Source organism: Sphaeramia orbicularis, chromosome 10, assembly GCF_902148855.1.
Source record: "Sphaeramia orbicularis chromosome 10, fSphaOr1.1, whole genome shotgun sequence".
Taxonomy (NCBI): Eukaryota; Metazoa; Chordata; class Actinopteri; order Kurtiformes; family Apogonidae; genus Sphaeramia; species Sphaeramia orbicularis.
In genome coordinates this window covers 35,771,479-35,795,491 of record NC_043966.1, presented here as the reverse complement: position 1 = coordinate 35,795,491, position 24,013 = coordinate 35,771,479, and the positions used below count along the sequence as shown (strand labels likewise).

The 24,013-nt window shown below is 38.8% G+C and overlaps 1 protein-coding gene across 1 annotated transcript in view; it reads right to left on the bottom strand.

The window, feature by feature from the left end:
• tenm2a (teneurin transmembrane protein 2a) overlaps window positions 1-15,253 on the bottom strand; it is a 223,040-nt gene extending 207,787 nt beyond the window's left edge. The window contains 1 exon segment of the mRNA XM_030144885.1: window positions 14,794-15,253. The gene's annotated coding sequence lies outside the window, so the exon portion shown is untranslated.
• Between the last annotated feature and the right edge of the window lie 8,760 nt (window positions 15,254-24,013).

Below are 24,013 nucleotides of genomic sequence, written 5' to 3'. Positions count from 1 at the left end.
ATTGGTAAGAGCAACTGTTTCTGACTTCAGATATGTAATAAAGAGAGAGAATATACACTATAATTAATGTGTTTTATAGAGTGCATGATCTGTATGATCTCACTATGCATGTTCCTGCAGCTCTGATTTAATGACTAGTCTCATTCTGCTTCAAATTTTACTGGGTTTAGCTCTTATTTGGCTTCTAAAATCCATGCTGAGAAAAATGAAATACAGGCAGACATAATAAACATGGAAGTAGTTTAAGTGATTATGTTGGTGTGCCTTCACAATCCAAATCCATGAAAATCCATGAAACTAAATCCACGAAAATAGCACACAGGATGCAAGTGTTTGCACTAAGATGTAGTCTGAGTAGTCTGAGTCAAAGGCCTACTTTTTGAAAACCAAAAATGCATTTAATTCTTTCCACTTATCTTATACTGACCTTATATGAGATGATATTTGAAGTGATTTCAGTTTGAGACACATGTCCAGTGAAGAGTCTAATCACAGTCTTTGGAAGGAGACATTAGTGTAGGATTCTGTCTCAGCTATAGAAGTGCAGTCTGTTTCCCACTCTGACCATTATGAAACAATCAAAGATGGTAGAAATCACAGGACTTCTACTGATTTTTAATGCGTCCAGTATGCACACTCTATTGCGGTGTTAGTGTTAGAGGATATAATCTACTGTGTCAGATTTAAGCCAGAATCGTTACAAACATCATAACCTTCCCCAATCCAGTTTAGTGGAAAACCATGCAAAACAAAATGTAAAAAACAAACAAACAAACAAACAAAAAAACCATTTGCAATAGCAGAGAGTTTATACTGGTACTCAAGACTTCATGCAACCAAACATGCATATTACAAATTATTTTGATTAATTTGGAGCCATCACACCCAGTGTTCATGTTTCCAAATTTTAAACTGCTAATTGCTTGAAAAAGACAAAAGCTTTCAACTCCTGCCTTGCAGGTATCAGCAGGACTAATAACATTTATTAAGCACCTCATTTGGCAACAATAATAAGTGACTCTCAAGCCAAATAACATAATCAACTGATACTGTAACAAGTTTGCCAATATAATTATTCCAACTGCTATGAGCGATTACCCTGTCAGTCACTTTTTGGTCATTTAAATAAGTTTCAAAAATGACTGAATGATGATTATAAGTGATAGATTTTGCAGGGATATGCATTTTCTGAGTCAGTGTTTTGTATCTTACATGCCGATTAAAAAAACTGTGCACTTAGTGCACAGCACTTAGTGTTTTGTCCAAGTGGTGTCCCTACAGATAAGCTGCAAATTCAATCTTTGATGAATATACACATCTTAAACACAAATTAATAAAATCAGCATGGTGTCTCTTGTCACAGCCAAACAAGCTATAAAATTGCAGTGAAAAAAAGCTTTAATCAAGCAAATGTAAATCCCAAATCCTCAATGTGAACATCAAATACATTGAGCTTAAAAGAGAACAATTCAGACTATAAAGACTCAGATAACTTCGCAGTATGAATCAAACACAAAACCATCCTCAGTCCTTATCAGACTCCTCTTCTCACTTACAAGCCTATTCTGAAATAAATGCTGAATGATAAAGAAGACGGTGCAGAGTGGAATGCGTTAAGTGTGAGACTGTTCAGGCACTCTGCCTAGATATACACAGAGACAAACGGCTGCGACGTGGCCTTATTAAGTACAGCTTCACATCACACCGGGGGCCCGACACTTACGCAAACAAAAGAAAAGCTTTACACGGGGCAACACCTGCTCACAATTAAAAGCTATGGAATTAACCTTAAGCACAGATGATCTGACCAGAAGTTACAAATCTAACACACACACACACACACATCATACCATCACATCACTGATATGTGTTGTTCCTCTTCATCTTTTTGTATACATCACCTTCACATGTGAATGGCGCAGACAGTCGTTCTCTTTGTAAGCTTATGTGTGTCTATGCATGAGTACGTGTGAGATGAGATTAGAATCATCCGAGGTATTCATCTATTCTGGGGCTGGTGAGAAGATTGAATGGGGCAGGGTGATGGGATGGCACTTTAACAAAGGATTACATTACTTTCTCTCTCATTCTCTCTCTTATACAGTACTCTTTTGCTCTCTCAAGCCCTTACATGTGATAACAGATCATGACTGTTATGTATTAACCTGGTCCTAGATAAAGTAATAACAGTCTGAAAACTGGAGCAACTATATATGTGTGAGTTAGACTAGCACATTTACCGTCATATTTTTTATCTGTCAAGTTCTGGGACTTATGATAAAGTGCACAGGTTCATCAGTCACATGTATTTTTGTATTTCACTATTGTAACACTTTCTTATTAACCTCTGAATGGTGGCCCCATTAAAACCAGCTGTCCCATTCAATCACAAATCCACCTCATACTGGTTAAAATCCCCAGTAGGTCCGATATAAATGAAGGCATAACTCGTGTTTAGTTTTAACAACGTACACGTGACATCGTAACCAAGATGATTAAATGTATGTTTAAATGTACGCTGTATTGTCGAAATATTAATGAGGATAACCATTAGTTAATGAAATAGGCCACAATCTACTTGTAGCTGCTGGCAATGTGACTGCAGATATCAAATGTAACATCCGATGTATGATGCCAGCTGTTAAATAGATTCTCTGTAATGTGAAATACATACATGAGCACAGAAAGCATGCAATATGTGCACCAAACCTAACCAATAATCGCCATGTTTTAAAAAATACTGTTACGTTGTTTAATGTTATTCATTATTGCGTCATTCATTTGCACAGATTATGCCTTTTCTATTCTGTCTTTATTCTGTCTTTGCATTTTCTTCTTTTCATTTTTAATTGCATAACGATAGCGTAAAAGTCAGTGCAAATACCATTTCCATGAAAGAAGGAAAGACAGAAAGAAAGAAAGAAAGAAAGAAAGAAAGAAAGAAAGAAAGAAAGAAAGAAAGAAAGAAAGAAAAGAAAAGAAAAGAAAAGAAAAGAAAAGAAAAGAAAGCTTCTTTGTCCATGGGCTAAAGCAGGTCACCAGAGAGGGAGTGAGGCAGAAACACGCCATAATAGAAGGAACGAGTCGGAAAGATACACAGACACAAGGAACCATAATGACAAAAGCCCAGGAATCTCAGCTACAGTTGACTGTAAATGCTCATTACAATAAATGACTTCATTACAATAAAGATGTGTTCAACCACCCTCTGTGTTTCAATGAATACTATTGTGGAATGATTCGTTGAAGTGTGCTCAAGTAATAGCGTTTTATATGCAGTCTGTGGTATTTACACTTATCCTCTCAATGTGCTGGCCCAGGACTGCCAAAGACAATTTGTACCTGTGCAGAGCACCTGAATGTGTGAACTTCTACACACACTGCAGACACACAGCTGTATCACACAGATACAAGTCCCTGCCTTTCTGTGGTTATTAAGACATTGAAGCTTTTAGCACCTAGCAGCACTAATCCTATAGCCTTATGCTCACTGGTACTGGAGCCAAATGGCCTTATACAGAAGCTCTCTCTCGTTCTGTGTGTGTGTGTGTGTGTGAGTATGAGCATCTGTGAGTGTTTGTGATGAATGGGTGAGGTAAGAGAGGGGCGAATGTGAGACTTTGCACCACGGAGGTCAGTGAGGGGAGAGGAAAGAGAGAATGAGCAAGGGAGGCAGAAAGTAAAAGAAGGGATGGATGTAAGCATGTGGTGTACATGAATTGCATACAAAAGCACCTACAGTACATGCACTCTGTCCCTGCGTTTATGTCCTGCTTGTCAGGCATGTAGGGCGCATGTGCTTTCTACGCGTGTGTGTGCCTATGTTTTTTTGTGCAAACGCTGCTGTGTGTGTGCGTACATGCGTGTGCAAGGCCGAGGTAGGTTAAACTTGTACTCGTGAAGTGTTCCCAGAAGAGATTAATCATCCTGCGCTGGAATGCAGCATCGCGGTCATAAATCATCACCTGACCCCCCACCCCCCACCCCCATCTACTCTCTCTCTTTCTCGCTCTCATGCTGCCACACGTATCGTCAGAGTCAGGGTAAAAGGAGTGTCATTGCATATCTGCAGTAAACAAACAGCCAACAGCCTTGACAGAAGCGCAAAAGGAAAGAATTTCATCTAATTATTAGATAACTCCCTTCAGTCTACTCTTCATGTTATTTATTATGTATGTGTGTGTGTGTATATATATATATATATATATATATATATATATATGTATACACACACACACAAATGGGAATGAAAAATACAACAACAAAAACAACTATATGGCACATAAATTACAGTATGTTATGGACGGATAAAGCAAAAACAAAGATTACTGGTCTATTACAAATTGTATGTGGAGGTCAGAGGCATTACATGTCCTTTTACTATTTATTCCTTCTTCCTAATTCCATTGGCATTATAAATAATGTAGTGCAAAATTGTCCAATCTGAATGTGACTCAAATTCAACTTACAGCAGGGGTGTCAATTTGATCTGAAGTGGGCCAGACCAGTAAAATAATAACGTAATAATATATAAATAATGTCAACTCCAAACTTCCCTCTATCTTTTAGAGTGAAAAAGTAAAATTACATTATGAAAATGTTTACATCTACAAATTATCCCATAAAAAATGTGAATAACATGAACAAACTGAATAAATAAGTGCAATTTTAACAATATTATGCTTCAGTTTATCATTTACAGAGATAATATTGTTAAAATTGCACTTACTTCTCTTAAGATATTTCAGGTTGTTCATATTTGTTCAGGTTGTTCACAGTTTTTGCGAAATTATACTTTGTTTTAGTGTGAATGCATGAAAATGTTTGTATTTACAAAGAGAAAAATTGGGAATTGCGCATAAGTAGCTGGGATAGGCTCCAGCAACCCCCGTGACCCTAGTGAGGATAAAGCGGGTTCAGAAAATGAATGAATGAAAGAATGAATGAGTATTTATAGGTTATTACAATAGTATTTTACTGATCTGACCCATTTTTGATCATATTGGTCTGAATGTGGAACCTGAACTAAAATGATTGTTAATATCTTTGTTTAATTTTTGCATTTCACACATTTATCCAAAGAGCTAGACTGGACCCCAGGCCGCATGTTTGACAACTGTGACTTACAGCGACAAGACTATGATTATGGCTGAAATTTGATTTTTTTTTCTCCGTAAACTTATTCAGTGCCCAGGTTTCTGTAGCTGCACCTTCTCAAATATTGACTTGCAGATTGAATTTGTAATCTGAGCTTTTTGTGCTCAAAGTTTTATTATTAATGAAAAAAGGCATGCAACCAGTCTTGCGAGATTGTTACACTTCCATTTTCTCAGCAATGACTGTGAGTAGGACAGCCTATAATTCCATCTGCTACTCAAATGTTCAAGGGCATCTGGGAGCCAAGAGATACTGTAGAACAAATGTTTTGATCATAACTTTTACACCACCCACTGTGATTTCAGAAGGAACAGCAAACTAGCGGGATGTCATTGCATTACTGTGCATCTTGCAACTCAGGTAGAAAAAAAATAAAAAAAAAATCTTCCTTGGTTATGTTCAAGTACAGGAAATTGATTCTTTAATATTAAAAATTCAACAGCTGAGTTTCATTACTTTTCTGAGCCTTTTCCCTTTTCCTTGTGGAGTGGGAAAATATCACAGTTTATTAAATTACTTCTGTGAAAAGTCTCTAGGGATGCCATCTTAACTCACGTCCTCCTTCACAAGGCCATTTTAGACTGTAACTAGGCATGTCTGCTTAGAAAAGGAGACAGAGAGAGAGACAGAGAGAGAGGATAAGCAGTAGGGGGATCGAAAGTATACTACATTTTCAGAATTCATTACGTGCCACAGAGAGTTTGTTGTTATTCCACTGGCTATGAAAACATGAAATTGAATGATCCCACAAATCAAGTGTAAAAGAGTAAGTCACAGTGAATTGCATAGCTACGGTAAATCCTATCCGGGGTTTGTAAGTGCATATGCATGTGCGTGACCTGATGCATCTACACTTATTCACATGTATTGACAGCACCCTCGGATGAAAATGTCCTCATCCTAAGGGGTTACGGTAGATCGTCATGCAACCTGTGAAGCCCTTAGTTGAAGTGAGCTGCAAAATGCAGAAGGCAGAAGCTATTAAGCAAGTTCACAAGCACAAAGGATCCTCAAGCACCATCTCTGATTGCTCTAACTACACTTCATGTCCAAAGTAGCAAAGGGGTCAGGGTTTGATGTGCCTGTTAATCCCAGAATCGGCTGTGCAGTCTCCTATTCTGAATGGATACGCCTCCTATAAGAGAATCAGAGGACAAGTCTATTTTTCACTACAATTTGCAGAACAGAGAAAAAAAGTCAAGATTATGAGAGGAAAAAAAAGTTACCTCTTCATAATTAATGGAAATAGTGTTTTAAACCCAGCACTGCTACACCGGGTCTAATAGATCAAGGCCCCTCTTGGCTACTTTGTGTGAAAGTTAGCTTTGCAAAGTAAGCCAAGAAATTCTTTTTGATATATTATAGCCTGGCAAAGCTCAACAGACATTTTTGCCTAGCTTAGGAGCATCTTCCATGAGATGAAATTAATTTAGAAGAGATCGGCTTTTAACCATTTTTCATACACTGTACAGTAACACAGCTAGCGGCCATTGCCATGAGGGCATATGCACAATACTAAAAGACTTCATGTTACTTAGCTTAAATGCTACCAGGAACCTCACAACAAAGAGCCATGAGCATGTGAGGAGGATGACTCAAAACCAGTCGGTCAGCTGTCAGACAAATGCAGTAAATATCATCCACTGTGCCATTGCTTCCAACACAAAAACCCACAGGATCCATGGGCATGGTAATCCAAGATGAAGGCTGCTCTCTCCAAGCGTCACTTTTTCTGAAGCACAGCTAATGCTGGGTGTCACAAACCACACACACGCTAATACACACATGCAGCCACACAGTACTGTACATGAGTCTGTGCCTTGCAACCCAAACCCTTTAAAAAAAAAAAAAAAGTACAGGCCACAGAGGTCACAAAGAGTGTGCAAGGGTCTGGATGGGAGACTTGTAGCCTTCAGACTTTATATTGGTCCAACAAAAAACTTTAAGGCAAACAACCTTAATATTAACATTCACCAGTGAGTCTGGAAGTCAAGGTAAATATGCAATGTCTGGGCGATGCTGTCTCAAAAAACCTCAGTTTAATATGAATTCATAAGTCTCAACTATGCTCTTGAACTACTGCGTCAGTAATTAGTTTCAGATTAAATAAGGTTCTCTGTGACTAATTTTACCACTTCTAATATGTGTCTTGGAAGCAGTTTGGATAATTGTATCATCAAACACATCTGGCTTTATTTCAGAGCTAAGACATTACACAAGCTGACCCAGTGTGTTTACCTCCATTAAATAATGTGCAGAAAACACCAGGGTACCGCAAAACTTCCACCCAACTTCTCTAGGTGACCTGTAACTTTCTTGTCTTCAAATAACACAAGAGTACAGGCAGAAATACCCATGTGTGTCGAGGATTTCTTCCTAAATGATCTGGAAAAACTGCAAGTGAAGTTTTACTTAGACTAGCTCACACCTCTTTGACTGGGCTTTTGAAATGTAGATACCATCATCTCCTTTAAAATGTTACAGTACATGGAGGAATCTAGAGTTTCATCAAAGAATTCGTGCTATACAGTAGCATTAGCGCTAATGCACACCTATGTCTGGGAAATCTCAATATTGTGGATCTTAATTTGGCATATTATCTATTTTTCAGAGGGACTGCACAGACTGGATCGTTAAATATCAGTGCTGTCCAGGTTGTCTTACTCAGTTGCCAATCATCTTAAATTGCCCCTGTATGTATGTGTGCAATGTAACAACAGTATTTACACAGTGTTGCATTATAGACTGTTAGCATTAATGTTGCTAGTCTGTTTAAGTCTGTGGATGGTGATTCTTAAGCATCTGTCATGCACTAAGGGGTTTGGCTTTAGTCTGCATTAACTTGCAAAATGTATTATGTTTTTTGCTGTTACTGAAGAAACACCAACTGATAAAATGGGAACTTAACATAGTGAAGACCATGAGTCATAGTTAAGTCTTTGAGTCTCTAGTCTAGCATCTGAACTCCACAAAAACTACACTGCCACATTCTAGGTAATTAATAGGTGGGACTGCAGTTGTCACAGATGTATACAGTAAAAAAAAAAAAAAATCTTTAATAATGCTTACGAGGTGTCAAAATATTGCAACAATGGTGCTCCAAAATGACACAAAAATACTGAGTTTTTACTCAAATAACATCAACAAAAAGCCATCAAGCACAGCCTAAGCTCCTAGAAACCAAAGGAAAACTTGTTATTTTTTGTAACTCACCTACATTTTGTAAAAAGATAGAAAAATGTGATTCAGATGATGGTCTGAGTAAAGGTTGTCACATCATTCTCAGACCACACTGACCACCTCTATGCAACCCCAAACCATGATGTTACCAAACTTTTCTGTGATCAACATGTTGTTTCCATACATACAGCTCAGATCCAAACAGGTTCTTTTTTGTTTTATCGGACTACAAAACATGCTGCCAGTAGGTCATCGGTATGGATGCACATATTGATGCACATCGCTTGCAGGAACGCTTGCTGAACGTGGTTTATGTGTTGGATGGCTGCCATACAAAATGACCTGTTGGAGTCTGTGACATATGGTTTGTGCACTCACAGTCTGTCCAGATGTTGTGGAAAACAAGTCTTCAGCATTACTGGCGGCACTCTCACATCTGTTCTGAAGAGCATGTGCAATTGTGGTTCTTATACAATCTCTGAATGACCTTCATCACACCTTAGTTTCAAAGACATATGAATCATCTTATGAATCCTTGGACATCCTAATAAAAGCATTAATTTTTCACTTAAAGTCTTTCAAGTTCTTGACCATGAAGTTCCATTAGGGATGGGAATTAAAAAGAATTTAACAATTCCAATTCCATTATCAATTTTGCTTATCGGTCCAATTCCTTATTGATTCTCTTATCGATTCTCATTGTGTGAGAGAATAAAAGAGTACAAACAAGTTTGTTTGCATTAACTGTCTTTTATATTTCCATCTCTGCACAGAAAATATAACACACACAGTATGTATATATAAATAATAATATCAGATGACGCCTGTCCCGGTTCCAGTAGTCGATAGTCATATATGAGGTGGCAATAAGGAATGTCAAGGGGGCACATGCTGGTGACGGAAGTGGAGCCGGGGGGGGGGTGTCACACCATATGACCATACAGAGTGAAAGTGAAACTTGAGACACTTTACTAATTTCTCTACGTCTCCCACTGTTGTGCACTTCATTTTCCTTTTCCCTACCTTCGGAAACTTTTATTTGAGGGGACAGGATGTTTGTTGCCCCCCCCCCCCAAACCAGTCCCATATGACACCCTGGTGTTTGCTCTGCTGCTAGATTCACAAGCATCGCTAAGTAGTGTATCAAACATGTGACATTCCTGCAAATTAATTGCATGCTGTGTGAACAAATGTTTTAACATGTTGGAGGTATTTCCCCCCTTTGAAGAAATGGAAGCTTTGCAAGTGTTACCAGTGGCCCTGGTGTCATCTTTTTGCGTGAAATATAGCCATACTTTGGAGTATTTCTCCCTCGACGCCATGTTGGCTACATTCTAAAGCAAAACAATGCAGCGTACGCGTGATGTCATCACGCATGTGCAATGAAGGCGGAATCAATAAGCAGAATCGTTAAGCAGGCAGACAAATGTTTCCAAGGAATTGAGCTACTGGGAACCTGTTCTCGATTCCCATCCCTAGGTGCCATACTGATTATTTTGCAGCTACTGGTGTATTGCTGAGGCATGTGATTGTTCTGGTTGAACATTTCTAATCTCACAGCATCCAGTACTACAACTATCTGTCCATGGTTGTCTGACTTCAAACCAAACTGTATCCAGGAAAATATCACTATTGTTGTTGCTGTTTTAAAAAAATTCTAATACTGGCTTGGAAAGTGGAAGTGAAACAATTTCCGAAAAGCAGAGAGAGACTTGATACAGAGTATTGTGACTGTAATTGTTTGGTTTTAATTTGATGGCATGAGTCTCCACACAAGTTTGGAATACAAAAAATGTTCTGGTGGGATAGTAATAAAAATAAGATAAGCAGGGAAGACTGTCAATGTACGCAATTATACAAACTTTGATGGATCAAACTTGTTATGTGCTGTTTTGACAGCAGCGGTGTTATTAATACTTATAAACGTCAGCGGCTCTAACTGGATTCACCCTTAAGAGGATATATATTTATTTTATTTTATTCAAATCAAACTCAAGCTTTAAAATTTATTTTCTGAAAGCTGTAGGCAATGCCATCAAGCATTAAAAAGAAACAAATATCATTTTCATAAGCAAGCGTTTCTGAAAAACCATTGCACACTGTTTCTACATACAGTGTGCTTTAGTAAGCTTCCCAAAGGAGCACAATTAATGTTGAAAGTTGACATGTTGAAATATGAAACAAAGAGGACAATGGAGCATGAATGGATCAAACCGAGGACTTAGCTGCCAGAGCAGGGAAATACGAAGGGCAGTGCAGTGCAGTAAGCAGTGCACAACGGGACTGATGCAGTAGAAATGAGGGGGTAAGTCCACACTTATCAAAGCCCTTGTGACACTATTCTGTCTCAAACCACCCAAAGACTACTCTGAAGGAGGAAAAACCAAGGCACTATAATGGGAAGAGTGCCAGCAGGTTTTTTTTTTTCTATCCAGATCTAGATTTATGACACAGAGTTGATTGTGTTTCTGGCTCAAAAAAGCCATGAGCTTGTTAAACAGTAGGGTAGTGGGATGGAAAGAACAGCGTATAATAGAGCTATGCCAACAAGCTTAGTATTTTCCATTTACTCTCAGGTCCTGACAATTACAGCAGCTAGTATAAACAATATCAACCCCCTTCCATATTCTTTTACAAAGACCATCATTTTCACCCAACTCCCACCTCTCTAAAGGTCAGTGTTCTTAGTTAATCAGTAGTGACAAGAGGTTGTTTCTGCTTCCATTACTACCTGTTCTGTCCCAAATGATATGGTGCTAGGTGTAATGTACTGTATGCTGTTCAATATATACATATATATATATATATATATATATATATATATATATATATATATATATATATATATATATATATATATATATATATTTTTTTTTTTTTTTTTTTTTTTTTTTTTTTTATTTGTCTGTTGATAAAATAACAATTGTAGCCCAACCACCACTTAGCATACTAGGCCATTGAACCATTCATAACTTGGGTGGAAGACTTTTTAACTGAGGATTTAGGCTGCAGGTGTGTAGTTTTCAAGAGGTAATTGCTTGCTTTATCCTTTCCAGCATCTTTGCAAAAAAAAAAACAACCAAAAATAAATAAACAGGAATCTAAACTTAGTTCCCAAGAACAAATCTGATGGATATTAAGTCTTTGGTTCTGTTTTGTTTTTTTAATCTCCACATATTGCTATGGTTGCACTGTCAGTGGTAGCAGTGTTTGGCGTATGACACCTTGTTAAACTTGGAAGTAAAGTAAAAATATCAACACCATGCAGCAAATAGCTGTTACCAAATCCAAACCAGTCACCATTTGAAATTGTACAAAGCCTACAAAAAAGGGGCACTTTTTTGGCTCACAGGTAATTATACCTGAGAGACATATAAGGAGCGTTTTGTTATGACATCACTTAACATGCTAAAATGGAGTTATTATTGACAGAATTTAAAACAATGACTAAAAGCTGCCTATTATGCATTTGAAAGCGACTTTTGGCTTGAAACTCATAACAAAATTGCATCCTGGCCACATTCAGCCCACTATGCCAGTTCATTATCTAACATTGAGTGGGTTCAGAACTGGTTGAGAAGGACAAAATGTATTTACTGGACTCTCAGTACCAATACGGGTCATGCCTGTGGTGTGAAAATGGCATTAGTGAAATTGGACCCTTGAGGTTTTCTAATGCTGCTTTCCATCTGTTTGTGTGTGAATATAGAGGGTTGTGGCTCTGGAATGCAGGACACCACGCAGAGGAAGGGTCACACTGGCTATCACTGACCTCTGCACAGCCCCAGAGTCCCGAGTGTTTTTGATGTGCGAGTGTTTGTCTGGGTGCACATTTGCCTACGTGCGCATGCATTAGGGTTATTGTGTGAAGCCTTCAGTCTTTAATCCTCTAATCTGCTGAACCCTGGAAATCACTGCAGTCATCTGTCAGCCAGGTCAGAGCAGGCTACAGGGCTCAACACAAGCGCCCATGCACATACATACACTCAGCCAAATAAACACACAAACACACACACACACACCCAATGATAGTCATTTATTCCACAGGGCCAGCCTCATTTCAGTCTAATGAAGATTGATGCTCCCTTTTCCAGGCCTCACAGGTGTTGCAGTAAAATATATGTCTAAATACGTAACCCACATAGAGAAACAGAGAGAATGGAAAGAGATTCATTAACAAAAACAGACTTATTCTCTAATTATATTCATTTATGAACTAACATCATCCTGCATTGGAAAGTTTGCCTGTTTCTAACCCCACTTCATTTCCCTATTCCCTCATCTTGTGTGTATTGCTTGTATTTTTGCTGAGTTGAATCTTCAACCCAAGACATTCTGTAATACAATGCACACTGCATTTTACAAATGATTAATCACTGATACTTACAAAATGAAAGAGACAAAAAGGTCAAGAGGGTGAGATCTATTTAGCTCCACAGTGTTCTCTATATTACTGAGGATGTATTCAATTTCAACTATTAAAAAAAAAAAAAAGTTTGCCGGTGAAAAGTCAATCTCGACAGTGTATTTCCATGGTAACAGCTGCAAGTTAATCTTGTTGAACAGTTCTGAAGGTCCAGCAAGGACATGGACTCAGAGCACCCATTGCACTCAGACCCTTGAGTGGAGTCTAAACCTCTCAGGCCTGTTTGTGCGTGAGTGCCAAATGGGACACCCTGAGGGCTTGTCTGGAGATTGTGGTTGACACGGCCTGCTGCTGTCCAGTGTGAGCTCCTATTAGCACTTAAGACTGAGGCTCACTAGGTGCATACAACCACAGCGCACACATCAGCATGATTGTGCCTGACAGAGTAAGAACTTAGTGTGCGGTGGTCATAAAAGAAGTCTTCTGCTGTGTGAGTAAAAGCAGATATTTGAGAGGCACACAATTCGTTTCCATGTGCATGTATGTTAAATGTGTGTCAGTAATGATCGCACATCTATCTAACAAGCATTGCTTTCTTTTTGATATATATGCGCCTGTCAAAAGCGTTAGATAGAAGGATGCAAAGCAGGGGAGATCAAACAGCGTGAGAGATCACACAGACCCAGGCAGGCTTGAAGAGAGCTAAAGGTGGAGGAGGAGATTGAAGGCCACAGAGAGAAACTGTACCGGTTAGATTGAAGTGTGAATCTCAGCAGGACGCCTCATCATCAAGTTCTGTGTGGCATCTGTGTGTCTGAGTGTGTTTTCATGTCATAAGGTGCTGATGAGTGCCAGGCTTTGGGATCTACAGCTGGTGTGTGGGCCTTATCCCTTGACGCCCTACTTGATACAACTTACTCGGAAAAGTTTTTCAGAATCCCATGCAACCCCCCAAACTTGACGCATGCATATGGCATTAAATCATTAACTAAAAGTCTCACTTATGCTCAATGAATATTCATCCCTGTATGAACAGCGTCCTGCAGTGTTATGGTCCTCACTGCAGCTTGAGGGGAGCCAGCTGGCCTGTGGCTTTCAGTCTCCCCGTGTTACCAAAAAACACAGAGCATGGCAGCAGGAGAAAAAAAAAAAAAAAAAAAAAAAAAATTAAAATTCAGCACAACACACATTCACTCACCCTGCTTGAACTGGCAGGTTGCAAGTAGCTAGAGGGGAATTCATACAAAATACTGAAGAAAATGTCAAATCCAGTGTGCTTTAAAACAGAATTAGAAAAAATTAAGGGATACAAAATGGAGAAAGAAAAAAAAACGCGGCAGAAGCTGTGAGCGCACCGCGGCGACGCAGAGCAATGGCCACACTGAGGAGAGGAGACGAGCCGTGATGACAGGTCATGAGCAGCCAATTAAAGCTAGGAACAAACTCCATCTTTGTCATTGCAAAGTGAAAGCATCTATCTTGGGTCCTAAAGAATTTTTTGCCCCTCTCTGTGATGAGGATGAGGATGCTGTGCTGCGGAGGCTATAAACGCGTCGGAGAGGAACTCAAAGGTTACAGAGCCACTGCCCTCAACACGACAACCTTACCGTTCACCACTGACCCTGAAAGCAAAACACCCTCCTCTCAGCAAAGGTGCGCGTATTTTTTTTTTTTTTTCTTTTTTCCCTCCTTTCACGTGTCTGTTTGTCTTGGACGGCTCTGCAGATGTGTGAAGTACAGCCTCTCACACCACAGTCGCGTAATGCGTAAGGTCATATGCGTCCCGGAACTGTTATCAAAACAGCTGGACGACTGATACATAAACGACGACGCAGACCCCCCCCCCAAAAAAAATGAGAGCCCATGTGACCGGCGTTAGTCTGGAGCAGAGGCTCATATGAGGACCACAAATGTTATTCCGGCAGAAGACACCTCAATGTCATCGCTCCGCGCTGCCCTCCCCGTCCTTCTTGCCTAAAGAGCCAAATGCGTCCACACATGTGCTGTTTGTAGCCACAGAATCTGATATGTAAACAACACGGGGGTCGAAAGCTTAGTTTACAAAAGAACATGTTTTAAATATCACATACCTGTTTCCAGTTACGTGCGGAACTCACTGCATAATCCTCCTTCAACTTCAACTTTTCCCGTCACTCCAATCGAACAGCCCGAAGCTACTTGACACTTGTCTATTGCATACTTTTTTTTTTTTTTTTTTGTCCTGTCTTATTCTGACACGTTGATGAGAGCACAGGGGTGAGCTGATGGAAAGGGCAGTCTCCAGCATAACATCTTACCGAATCAAACGGAGCAATCCATTCCGCGTTGATGATGGTTAGGGAACTGTGCTGACTGGATGAGATGGACCAAAACCGGACGAACGCAGCTGTGCGCAAGCGGAAGGTCTTCTGTGATTCTCTTCAAACCAGAGATACAGCGGACAGACAGGCGGGCATGCCCTGCACATGAGCGACGGCCGATCAGTATAGGCTGCGCGCAGCGGCATCCAGGGAGCGACCATCCACACACAGTATAGAGGAATGACCGAGGATGGCTGTGCGCGCGTTCACGGCCAAGCCAAGTCAATGGTCATTATCAGTGCATGTCGAGAGTAATCTACAGTGGACTGTTGGCTGCAGCTCCATCCTTATACCATGCACAAATCAGCTGCACTAAAACCAATTACACCATTAAATATATATACATTTGGCTTTATGCTGCGACTTTTCATTACAAATACCACATTTAACCCTTTCATGCATTGTGGTCACTACAGTGGACATCTATTCTACAGCTCTTCTCTTATATATTCATGGATTTTGTTGTTTTAGTTCCATATCAGTCATCACAGTGGATGCTTATGCACCATCCCATACACTGCAATTCATTGTTCTTGATAAACCTGATCTGGAGTAACTTGTTTGAGTGTAAATCAATAGCTTGTTATTGTTATTAGACTGTAATTAATAGGTATTTTTGTTATTTATTTATTTACAAAAAGTTGTTTTTTTTAATATTATCTCCATGAAGTGAGTAGTGACGAGTATTAGTGCATGTTAAAATGTGAGAAAATGTCAGATTAGCTCCATTTAAAAAAAATATTTCATAGTTTTCACACAGTATATCAGTAAATGTTTCTTTGCTTCAGAAATTAAATGCATGGTGTCCAGTTGAGTGGACCTTTTTGCAACTCAAATAGGTCCATAAAAAAAAATTCAGTCGCATTGTTTTTTTAATGCCTAGAGGAATTGAAACACTCAGGAAAAAAAAAAAAAAAAATCTTGATTAAGTCTTTCAATTCATGCATGAAAGGGTTAATTGCGAATTACATTTTTTTATGCTATTATTTCACAACACAGCCTTTATTATACCTTTGTGTCTTATATTTTTATGCATCAAATCACAAAAAAGGTCCTATAAACCAAAAAGGCTACAGCTAAAAATACTACATGTATTTACAGCCTGAAAGGGAATATTGACTTTTACTATATTTTTAAGAGTCTGCACATGCCTGCTTTGGGTGTACTAGTCTCCTTCCACGCGGCCAATAGTGCTCATTACAGTGGTCCTCATGCATCTCTTTTTAAACAGTGCACCCACTGCACTGCAGGCTACGGTTCACATTAGCACACTGCCTAATTTGCTTTCTCTGTATTAGCAGCAATAGAAAGGTGCAATAACCGAAGCATGCAATTATGCACTATAACTAGGGAAAACATTGTTAACAGTTACCCTATTGCCTCTGACTCTCCAAGCTGTAAATGCATATTTCCCAATGGAGGTATGATAATAACGCCCGCTTATTTGAAAACACCTTGTAAGGAGAACCTTGTGGCTCTTTTGATAAAGATTTCATTTCAGAGGCATTTTTATGCATAACTGGGGATCGGCAAGGGACATAAACCTCCCACTTTTGACTTCATCTATTTATATCAATAATTTTATCTTATTCTGTTTTAGAAATGCATTCTGATGTTACACTATTGATACAGTGATTGGGATGAATATGAGTATCTGCTTATAGGCTAAGTGATCTAAAAACCCTGACTGGGTTTTAATTCACAGATGGCATGGTTAAACCTGGAGTGAAGGGTGAAAGAAAAGGGGAGGGAATCTCTCGATCTCTAGTGGGTAACACAGGTGCAGTTTCAGATGAAAAATGTAGATGAGGATAGGATGGCGTACTGAACCATTTTAAAGTCCCCAAGTGATAACCTAAAAAAAACAGCTTTCAGTTGGGCACATAGTCATATTTAATCATGCAGGTGCAGGTTGTCCAAAGACTTACAGTTTCCCCATACCGTCCATTGTGAAGGTTTTTTTGTTTTCTTTTTTCTCTTTTTTTTTTTTTTAAAGATAATGAAGTGAACGTAAAACTCATTTTGAGTATCACAACAGTAGCTGCTTACTTGTTGACAAAAATGATTTTTTTTGCAGTAGGTAGTTTCATTCAACCCCAGGACTACAGATTAAAGTCATTAAAATCTATATTAAAATCATTTGCAGCTCTCCTGACCCTCCCTCTTTTTCATCCATCATGAGGATTTGAAAGTAATGATGTCAGCAGTATTAAATCTGTCCCTTCTATCCATCTGCACTTAAGTCCGTGCATATGTGCATACCTAGAGATTAGCCCTAATAACATCTACATAACAGGCCAACACTTAGGCGTTGAGTATAGCTGTGGAGACGAGCCAGTGAACAAGCCCAGATTAGATCACCCAAAAGCGGTGGCCATGGATGGCTGATGAGCATTTTCCTCATCGGTTTAAAATCGACCTCTGAGTAGACAGCCACCAGCTTCTGCCTACAGGCTGCCCATGGGCCTCCTCCTGCCATAATGCAACATCAGTCATGGCAATCCTCCACCCTCTCTTTTAACACAGTAGGTCAATTTAAGAGCCTTCAGTGGTAAAGTATCGCTGGCATTTCACCTTTTCTCACTTTCACTTTTCTACCAGTAAATCTAAAATGACAATTTTGCTAATTACTCAGCAGCTGAGTCCCCACACTTATTTACAAAACCTCCCCATCCCTTTAGTACCGTAATTAGAAACTCCTATCTTAAAAAGTGATGGTTCATCATAAAATCTGACCTCTGAATAAATGTGTTCCTCGAGACTTGTCCAAATGAGGGAAAAATAATCCCGAGGCAAGTTTTCAAATGCTATACGTTAGTGATGAGTTAGATGACCTTTCCCTATCACAAGCCAATATTAGCACAAGTCATTATAACATATCAAAGCCTCATGCTTATATCCAATCCCCAGGGGTCCTTGAGCCTTATAGCATTGGAGCTGTGAATTGTATTTCCTTTGCTATCTCCACCATTACAGACGGCAACGTGTCAGGGCTTCTATTTAACCTTGTACAATGAGTTCCCTCCCATACATCCATCACTTCCAATCATAGCAACATCCTCAAGGGTTAACCCTCAATATTAGGAACAAACATCTGCAGGTGTCTTCTGTATATGTGCCTTGCTAAAAGAAGATGCATTGCACTGTTAATTATATAATCAATTTGATTAATTCTAAAAATGCAAATGAGCTCATTAAAGGACCTAAACTTATAGAATTACCACTGATTAGCTGGATCAGCATTATTCCTGCCCTGTGGATACACCCATATTAAGCTATATTAACTGTAGCTTTGTCATTATCCAGTCCCAGTCCTACTATATAATATATAAAGCACAGCTATTCAAAATACTACGAAAAGAATAAAAAAACATCTACAAATATTGCGCTTTGAGTTGATAACACAAGTGGAAAAACAGGCATAATGTTTAAAGTGATGGGCATTAGATAGACAATATGTTAAGCCAATTTACGCACACACTAACCTTTGCTGCCCAGTTATTTAAAAGCTTTCAGGCATCTGTTTCATGTGTCTTTTTTTCTCTGCTTATCTGCTTGTTTGCTTCTGTAGTAAATATAACATTAAATTTAGATATCTGCACCTTATACCCTGTTCTTCCTCATCCCTCCCGTGCTGTAAGAGGGAGGCGGCTGATGCAGTAACAGGTACATGAGGGAGTAGGAGAGAAGAGGAGGGGAGCTGGCTCAGTTTGGCACATGAGTCTGCCAAAATTACATCAAGCAGCAGGGGGCAAATGAGCATTTGCAGTATATTTGAGAGGTGGACTATGTGTTTGTGGGTGTGTGCATTCACATGTGCACAGTGTGTTTTCAGGAAAGCATTGGATCCGTCGGCATGAGTCTAGAAGCTTACAGGCAGCTTACAGAGCAGCGGGGGGCTTGTGGCAGGGGGTAGTTGAGAAGGAGGGAATGGGGTAAGACATGAGGAGAGGGGGGTGAGGAATGCTGGAGGGCTTACAGAGGAATAGGGCACAGCTGGTTTTTAATTGAGTCTCCCCCCTACTACACTATGCGTTTGTGTGTGTATATGAACACACACACACGCACTTATTTTTACTCAGCAATTTCCCAGCTGATGGCTCAGAGGAACTTAACACTTCGATATGGCAGCAGCCTTCATATGAAACCCTCTACACAGGCTCCGGTTTGGTCATGTGACTGATAAAGCTCTCCACCAATCAAAGCCTCTGACAGCTGTGCGCTCTCATGAAGTCTCAGTGCTAGCTGAGGCAGCTTTCCTCCCGCCTTGCCTCCAGTTGCAATGTCATCTGGGAAAGACCAGTGTATTTTAACACAGAATTCAAACTTTCTCCTTCTCTGAGTTTAATGACTTGTTATGAGATATGGCTCAGCACAATGCATCATCTTAAGAACCAATTTTACAAGGGAAGTTTGTGAGAGGTTCTTTTAATTTCTTCTCAGGCAATTATTTGCTCATTTACTTTAGTATACTTTTGCAGAAGTGATTTAGTGCGGTACCATTTTTTTCACCACTCAGAGTCAAAGCATAATCGTTCATCTCAGCATCAACCAACAAAATACCTGAATGATGCTCTAAATTGTAATATCTCTGAATTATTGACCAAGTTCCTCTGAATATTCCTCTCTATATTTATCTAACTTCTATATTAAAACAAGATGCTCTGTCATGTAGCTGAAACTCAGTGCTGACTTAAACCTAAATAAAATAGGTCATATTTAGTTTCTAGTGTTGTATTTGTCAGTTTAAACCATGAAAACGATCAAAATAAAAAAAACACCATGAAATCAGATTTGTTTTGATTTTGGTAGTCGGTATATTTGGCTAAAATTCAAATATCCTATTATGCTTTTATCACTTCATTACCACGATATGTAATTGTAGGTTTTACACCTCTGTCACAGTTTCATAAAATATGAGAAAATATGTTATTCGTGTGTGAAGCTGCTGGCCTTGAAAACACATCACAGCGATAACAAGGTCCCTGGTTTAATACATAGTGCAGCTTCTATAGTAACCGTGGAAAGTGTCAGATATTGCTGTAGCTGTGTTTCCACAAAATAAAAGACGTTTATGTTCTTATTGCAAGCAGCTTCAGATCTTACTTCAATGATGCAGCAGAGGAACACACAGGCAAACTAACTAACAACAAGAATTCTTTGTTTTAATGAGTTGTAAGAAAATATGTGTGATGTACATTTTGAAAAGAATGCACAGAGGGAGATGAGCAATAAGTAGGAAAAGCTGTTTTTTTCTCTCTCTCTTTTTTTTTTTTTTACTTTGATCAGAAAACACAAACATATTCCTGTTTAGTTACAAGTACAAAAACTTCAAAAAAAAAAAAAAAAAAAAAAAAAAAAGGTTTAAGTTTTTATTGTGAACCATATGCATCTTTTTTTTTTTTTTTTTTTTTTCCCTGTTTGGCTTTTAACCAAGTATGAGATGTGGAATGTATTGTTGTCTTGTCCTTGGTTTTCACTGTTTTCTTTTATTGTTCTGTTTGTTAGTAATATGTATATTTATTTATTGCAAATGTGCACAACACTTTGGCCAACCTTGTTGTTATTTTAAAGTGCTTTACAAATAAAATAGGATTGGATTATTGCTATTAAATATTGGATGTTTGTGCCTGGATGGTGTGAAGATGAGAAGGTCTAGGCAATATTTTCTAGTGAATATGCAGTTAATTATTTACACTTGCTTGTCCATGTTAATTCTTGCCTTCCTTTAAAATAACTTTATTCTAAGTCAGTGCTACCAGGGAGCAGCAAAAATTCCAGCTGGTGTGTTAAATGACTAATGCACCCTTGTCCCATAGTCTCCTCCTCGGTTACTCTTGATAGCATCTGAATGCTGTCAGGAGCCCCCTTTTGAGCTTTGCCCATGATATGACAATTTGCATCAGCACACAAGCACATACATGCATGCGCACACACACACAAACATGGCCATGCACAGATATGATGAGCCCATTCTGCTTCATCTATAATGCTCCTTCACAGTGGAGCTGACACCACATGACTGCCACCTCATTAGAGGCTTTAGCCCGTGAGCTAACAGGCCACAGAGACAGTGGGCCATGCCACGTTTGCTAATTATAATAATAACAATAACACTGCCTTAGGATGCTACTTGCTTTTCTTTTCAATTAATTTTATCAGATGCACTGGAGGGGAAAGAAGTGGAAGAGGCAGAGGGAGGGGGCAGCAGCCACACACTGGCTCTATAGGAGGGAAATGATGTGTTTATTCTACATACTTGGCTAGATGACAGGCTGTATAATTGCTGCCAAATGACAACAGTTAACCTGCGTTTGAGTAAAAATCATTACCATATGACAATAATGTTGATGTGAATATTAGTTCATTTCACCACTTGTAACTTCTGTTTATTTTTGCGGTGATATTTCAGATGTACAGTATGAGATAGGGTAAGCTCCTTTAGGCCCATAGGTGGCATGACGGTTGCCAAACATGGCAAGGCATCACAGAGTCACACTGAAGTTACAGTACAGGAGAGGGAGATAAACAGATGTTTCTGAATGGAAGCTGTGGCCATCTGTGAGATACTGCTTTATATATTCCTCAACTTTCCCCAAGATCAGAGTTCAGTGCCTGCTATTTCATGATATTATGTTTGAAATAGATAGCAGTCATCCACAGGTGCCTTTTCGACACAGATACTGTGCATCTCCTAAATCTGTATATCAGCATAAAAATACACAGTGACTCAAAGCCAGATTGCTTTGTGATAATGTATTCAGATATGATATGTATTTCCTCAAAAAAATGTATAATTTATTTTGACACTTTTGTCAGCAGTATTACCATTTCCCAGCACATAGTGTAACAAAAGGAGTAAAACAGTATTCTCACTCTGCTGGGGTGAGATTTGAAAACAACAGCAATAACTCCTGGAGCATATGCTGTCTACATTGTCTTATTGTACAGAACTTCACTTGTCAGAGGAATGCAAAACTGATTAATTCAAGGTTAAACAGTGTCATGATAGAAGTTCACTTATTGCACAGTTTGCATCACTTTTGCATAGTTGTATGAGATTTATAGATTAGCATTATTTGTATGTGTCTAATTCTGCAAAATATATAGATAATGTGACCTTTTGGTGTATATCATTTGCCAAAGTAACTCTTTATCTTAAAGTTTTTAACTTTAACTTTAGTATAGGTTTCAATTTTGAAGCAACCTAGTGAATGTGTGGCTGTAACTGTGACAATATATGGTATGCATTTGCTGCAAAGGATGACTTGTATCCTTCTTTACTCAGTTTAAGGGGCCCCAAAGAATGACAAGCCAAAACTTACAATTGTTGGCCACATAAAGGCATATGCTTAGACTCTAGGGCCTGACAGTTATAGTTAGGAATTAGGAATTTAGGCAGTACAGATTATTATTGATTTGTAAATAATAATTAACTAAGTCACTGACCATTTCATAACTCATTAGCAACAAACAATTACCATAGCATTTGTAGCAGCTTTATTTTATCTGCAGAAACCAGGCCAGTTCTGTGTAATTAACAATTCACTACGACATTCATTGTTTTTAAGACAGTGCAAGTAGGCCCATGTGGCTTCTATATAGATGACTGTTGGTGAAAGATTGTCTCTGCTCTTGTGTTATACTGTCCTGTCACATTAAATGTCTAGCCACGAGGACTGGTGATGGTAAAAGATGTCTATCAAACATAAAGTGCTGTACCTCTGTTAACACACACTTGTCTTCCTCTATATTTGTTTCTGACAAACTTAGATGGCACTACTGTTAGAAATGGGAAATATGCCAAAATATTGTCTACAGACAGCAACCAAAGCACAACAAAGGCAATAGAACACACTGTTGATTGATGGAAAGCAAAAACAACACATCCCCTTTGACTGAAACAAGAAAATAAGACAAGAATGAAAAAAGCACTGTAAAGACCAAAAAAATCTATTAAGCCCTGTGTTATTTGCATGTTGTCAGTGTGCAGTTCATATAGCTTTGACAGGCACACACAAGAAATCAAATTAGCAGAAAAGAGACGGCATCTGTCTTTGGCTCCCCAGTCCCTCTGGACTGGCAAAGATGGCAGGGCTGGCTGCAAACAGCCCATTGTGTTATGAAGAGCTTGATGAATGGGTGGATGACAGCATGTTGTATGTCAGTCACAGAGATGAACTTACATCGTTGAAATACAAGACAATAGACATATTACAGAACAACACACTGGTTTAATTAACTGCCATAATGTCTGTCATGTATTTTTTATGTATGGGTACCAGTCCTAGATATTTGTTCTATAAATATTTAGCATTTTGAGAGTAATGAGTAATCAAGTTTCCCATTACTTTAAACCAGAGTGTAAAACTTAAGTTAGTAAATTAGCAAATGAAATGTATTTAAATAGTACTTTCAAATACAAGTCACAGTTGTGTGCATGATATACATGCTTTAAGTAACTGGAGAGGAGAGACCAAAATAAAAACAACCAATCAACCACCAAACAAACAAACAGAAAGATATAGATTGACCAAAGGAGAAAAAATACTCAATGTTGTCAAAACATTTTGAGGCCAGTAAAGAGAAAAGGAGGGACCCCAGAACAGGACCCAGTGGGACACCTCAACACAGCAGAGAAGAAATAGGGACAAAATCCGTAGGGGATGGTTGAACTCAAACATGTAACCTGTTCTCTACTCTGTCCAAAGCAGAGCTGAGGGCCAGTAGAATCGACACAGATATATCACCTGCTTCAGAGAACATTTATTGATTATCAATATAGATTGTGGCTGATATTGATATTGACATGTATTTTGGTTCAATGTAGGCCAGCTTTGATAATAATTGTTGAATAATATTGTATTTTAAAAACAACTGTTTTGTTACCTATAAATACATTTGAACTGTAACACTACACACACTTTTGTGGGTTGGAATTTTCAACACC